Raw genomic sequence first — 5,587 nt, 5'->3', positions numbered from 1 at the left:
GCCAAACGCATGGGAATGAACGAATAGCTGTCAATGAACCGCTGTTTAAAGATCTCATCATACATGAAAATCAATCTGCATCCAGTCATGATTATTTTGGGTGTAACCCCTAGCTTGGTGAAATGCTCCAGTATAATGATATTATCAAACCCTGATGCATTGTGGGCCATCCATGTGTAGCCCTTATATGTAGACCGTCTGAAGTGGCTCAACATCATAAACACACAACTACTACCCTCGGCCTCAAAAGTCTCCCCTTTGAAAGTCATGGCAGCAGCAAAATTAGCCTGGTGTTTACCATTTTCAAATCGTGTTTCTAAATCGAAAAAGATATACTTGGGCTCTGTCTCTTCTGGCATGAAGGGTTGAATGAAACAGCTATGGTCATCACCAGGTACCAAATCGGCTTTACAGTGAGGCTGTGGCTGAGCATCTGTGGGGGTTTTCTTATTCACGCTAACATGATATCGTCTGTTACACTTTTTGCAGTAGCCTACTTAGTGACATCGCATGGGGCAACCGTTCTACCTATAACCCCAGTGGGCGTGGGTTGTTTGTGTCTGGAATGGCAATAAGCTGATTTGCAGTACCGCATACAATCACGGCAGTATACTGATGGACCTTTATTTTTGTGGCAATTCACATCGTTGCATACATCACAGCTGTATTTACATGCGTGATCACGTATATTACTGTAGCCACGGTAGCAAAAACCACAAAAGTGACCTTCCCCCAGGAATGTATTGGGGCGCAAAATCCGGTGGTAATGATTGTCATGGAGGTACAGATAAACAGTTTTCTTAGGGTTGGGTGTCACCCTAGTCTGATACGTCAGCAACTCATGTAGGGGGGTTCGGTAAAAGACCACAATTTTAACATCGTACATGTCCTCAAACACGGCCACATCGGCAAAGCCTATTTGCTGCTGGGGTGTAAACCCTGCATGCTCATGCATGTCAGCCCCCAGCTCCAATAATCTATCGGCTGTGGCATCGGGGTTCAAAAAATGAGCCAGACAAATAGCTAAACAGGCATTGTTTGAGTCATTAACAGGTGTGAACAGACACATTTTTTTCTTCCTGATGACCTCATCATGAGCCAAATCCTTGAGTTTTCTATAAACACCACCATTTCCACTACGCACTATAGAGACGAAGAGATCCAGACTCTGATCGGCCAAGAGCATCGTGTTACTCTGTAACACCTTCTCAATAGCTTCAATCAATCTGTCCAAAGCATAACCATCTTCATTTGTCAATTTAGCCTGTACATCGGTAGTAAGACTTTCACCCCTTAACACATGTTGATAACTGCATTTTCCCCACCTAATCTCCTTGAGAAATCCACAATATCATTCAAGGTAGTGTAACAGTGTTCTATGTATGAAGCCATGTCAGTATCACGCAATCCCCTAAAATTTAACGGCCTACTTAGTTCCATAGGCTACTGTTGAAACGTGGCCTGGCTATAACTCTGTAATCACCAACAACACCTCCTTCATTCGCTAAGCGTTCTATGGCATCACGGTCTAAATTGTAATCATAGGCCGTGTCATGTCCAACATTGTCGCCGCCACAGGGCTGTACACCAGAACTGCCAGGAGTCACATCCACACACGCCGAGGGTTCGTCTTGTAAAGTAGCTGTAGGAGCCCTATCATGCACATCACCACCAGTGCCTGTTTGCACCCCAGACCCGCCAGGTAACACATCCATGCTTACTGTAGGAGCCCTGTCAAGCATATCACCACCAGTGCCTGTTTGCACCCCAGAACCTCCAGCTAACACATCCATGTTTACTGAGGACTCACCTCGTGCGCTAACTGAACAGGGTGGTACATATGTATCGTTAGCTGCATGCATGTTAGGATTGTCAATGTTAATAGAGTCATGAATGGGTCTCTGACTAGTGATCGGGTTCAGCGAGGGCTCATCAGCTGGGGTATCTGATGGGAGTGGCCCATGTGTAACATTATTTGTCTGAATGTAAGGATGGTCGATGTTAATAGTGTCATGTATTGGTCTCTGACTAATGGTTGGCTGTGGGGTGTTGGAATCTATGCATCTCCTGCGATGTGTTTCCAAATTCTGTTTCATGCGCTTGATAATAGGATTGTCCCGGTCAATGTTTTGTACGAATCTAGCAGCTTGTCTTTCAAGCTGAGCAACCATTGTTTGCAGAGTGTTAACACAGTCAGGGTAGCCATCTCTTGTACATTTATCAGGCGGCTCATTGTCGTCACCACCGCTGTTTGGTTCATCATCTCTAGCGCGTTTATGTGGTGGCGGCATTGCTACTCTGTGATTACACAGCAAATTATTCAAGACTTTTTAAAACTAAATTACGCATATATAGCCTACCACACATGCACAATCATAACTAGTAGAAAAATAATTAGAAAATAAAAAAAACAGAAATAGAAAAAAAAGAAAACTATAGGTTACAAATCAAAAAAAAATAAGACCTAAGACAATCTATCATAATAGGGTTTTAACAATGTCTAGATCAACATAAAAGGATCATCCCTGCTCTGTATACCATCCATAACAACTGCGAAATTCTTCGCATGATTCTTAGTGGCGACGTGATTATCTCTGCAGACCTCATGCAGAATTTTCACAGCACCAACAACCAGATCTAGCGCACTGCCGCATGGATCTACTACCCCGGTGGCCCTATGAGTCATGGGTGTATTTAAACGTTCACCACATTTTGGCTTAGCATCATTTAGCATCAACACAACCGCATCCAAGGCTGATTCTGCATCTGTGTACTTATAGTGACCTGAGTTTACATCACACACTGCATTACTTACAGAGGGACCAGCCTCCCCCAAGTCATCAATACCCGTTAAAACTGACCTTTTATGAACTTCACGGGATTCGTTGGCTTCCACAGCGTTTAGTATATCCCAGTCAGATATGTCATCAAAATCCGCTCCATTAATATCCCATGCTTCAAGTTGCGTATCAGTCCATAAATCCGCGCAGTTGATATCCACTGATTGAGTCTTAACAATAGGTCGATAGTCCTTTGAAAAAGTAACCCCGTTGTTGATAGATGCGTCTCCAAGGCCTGTCGCGTCATCCGTTGTAGTCAGATCTGTAAATGATAGCGAACACATTACTATGGGAGCGCTTAGCACATGGTTCATTTGATCATAAACAGATATTGGTGAATTTCAACTTACCAATCGTTTCTTGAACGCTAACATATAACCGCTTAGCAGAGCCCTCAGTTTCGGTTAGATCTTCTTCAACATCGCAATGACGACGCTTCTCAGTTGCTTTGTGATAGATACGGACGTCGGATGATACCCCCGCTGTAGCGTCTGTAGACCCCGTGGGGGTAGGCCTACTCGATGCGTCCTCTTCCACTTCAGACACCCCGATCGGTATATCCAATTCGTGTTCGTCAGGCAGAATGGACTCTGTTGTGTCGGAGTCTCTGATGACCTGATTATCATCAGATAGAACCGGTCTCGTGGCTATGAAATAGAATGGATATTGAATGTGTAAATATAAAAAGAAACACTTTTAGATTAAGACACGATATCAAGCAGTAAACTCCAGGAAAACCATACCTTCAGAAGCATAATCACCCTCTGCCTTGTCAAGTATATCACCATGCACTGAAAATGTAGAAACAATCAGAATACACTATTAACAAATAGCCTACTAATAAAAAGAATAGGAAACAGGAATAAACAAATACAAATCTCCACACAAGGTAATATTTAGCTTGGGGGCACTTACAAAGTAGGCTTAGATGTCCGGGTCTAGCATCAGATGCTATAGGATCACCAGTTGTATTCAATGAACCACCAAGGATTGACAAACTGTAAAAAACAAAAACAGAAAACAAAAATGTGTTAATGGCAATTAAAGTATTTCATGTATGTTATAGACATCCATTGACAGTAAGGGTAAATAGATCTTAATGCAAATACATACTCACAGGTACTGAGGTCCATGCTGCACAGCTATCTTCTGACTACAGTCAAGTCAATGATGAAGACTGATGAATTCCTGGCAGAATGTTCTAACAGGGGTTTTTAAACCTTAGGGGCTGACCATTCAAAATGTAGGCTTGTAATATGTCATAACATTAGTTTGTAGGTTTGGCCCCCAGGCCTTCAATTGGTCAACAGAACATTGACCACGACCCTCATCACCCCGCCTACTGTATGCCATAGGCCTTATTACAAATGCAGATCCAGACAGTTGCCACCCCCTGCCAATACGATTTTATTTGTTTGATCCTAAGCCCCATAGACTAACTGCTTACATCCTGATATGCATAGTAGTTGGCAATATCAGACACCAAGTCTCCGGTTCTAACCAGCACCCCGTTTAATTGTTTGATCCTCACACCCATACACTTACTGCTTACATCCCCATATGCATAGTAGTTAACAACATCAGACAGCAAGTCTCCGGTTCCAACCATCACCCGTTTAATTGTTTGATCCCAAGCCCCATACACTAACTGCTTACATCCCCCTATGCAGAGTAGTTAGCAACATCAGGGCAGACACATGGCTACCTAGCACAACCAAAACACATCATTATAATGACTCAACGTGCATGCATACAGTTGTCACTAGCCATATACAGTTCTCACAGAGACATTTGTGTATGTAATCAGTTAAACAGGACGACAGCGTCTAGCCCACTATATGGTGCATACATGAAAGGGTCTTCAAACCATAAACTCAGAGACATGTCCGGGCCCAACACCTCCTCCAGGCATAGACACAACCCCTCCTCCAGACATAGACCCATTTGGTCACACACACGACCCCTCATGATTCTAGTTTTAAAAATTACAGTACATGTGATTTGGCTGACATCTTTTAAGCCAAAGCGTCTAACGAAATGGTATCCAATTTAAACTTTTTTAAAAATTATTTTTTAATCCATATCTCTCAACATCTCTAGGACTTATCAATAAATAAATGTATACTTCATACTACTCTTAGCCATTAATATAGTTGCTAGGAGTGGGGGTCGAACCCACGAGGACATATGTCCATTGGATCTTAATTCCAATGCCTTAACCACTCGGCCATCCTAACAGCACACTTTGTATTTACCCCCATTTACCACAAAACATAATACAACTATTACAAAGTTTATCTGATCCCCCCCCATTATCCACAAAACACACATGGGGGTTTGGGGGCCAATATGGCCCCCAGGGGTTTGACATCAGACACATGACTGTCACATGACTTTACATCCAATATGGCCGCCCAGGGGTATGACACCAGTCACATGACTGTCACATGACTCACAAAACAATAACAATAACAAACAACACGTGGCGATTTGCATAAAAAGGAGGCGTGGCCATCACGTGCTTTATGACGTTTCAGGGGGCGGGGCTTATTTTTGACAGATAGTTAAGGATAATAGCTACTGCCAGGTTAATGGTGCCTTGCACAATGTTCTCTGCATGTTTTAGGGTAGGATGAGCCAGAACTGGACAATTATCAGAACTAATACTAGACGAAAAGTGCACATATTCAGAATTATTACAGGCAATATCTGAAATTATAAATTCATTATTTTACATAGAAAAGGGT

The 5,587-nt window shown here is 42.7% G+C and overlaps 1 non-coding gene across 1 annotated transcript; it reads right to left on the bottom strand.

Moving 5' to 3' along the window:
- Nucleotides 1-4,994: 4,994 nt before the first annotated feature.
- Nucleotides 4,995-5,077, bottom strand: trnal-uaa (transfer RNA leucine (anticodon UAA)). The gene has a single exon. It is a non-coding gene; the product is annotated as a tRNA-Leu (tRNA).
- Between the last annotated feature and the right edge of the window lie 510 nt (nucleotides 5,078-5,587).

The sequence above is a fragment of the Alosa pseudoharengus genome, unplaced genomic scaffold (assembly GCF_046254945.1).
Source record: "Alosa pseudoharengus isolate Yale_2024_CS ecotype anadromous, Long Island Sound unplaced genomic scaffold, YU_APseudo_1.1 YU_APseudo_1.1_scf_10, whole genome shotgun sequence".
In the NCBI taxonomy this organism is placed as follows: domain Eukaryota; kingdom Metazoa; phylum Chordata; class Actinopteri; order Clupeiformes; family Clupeidae; genus Alosa; species Alosa pseudoharengus.
This window is presented reverse-complemented; position numbering and strand designations above follow the sequence as displayed.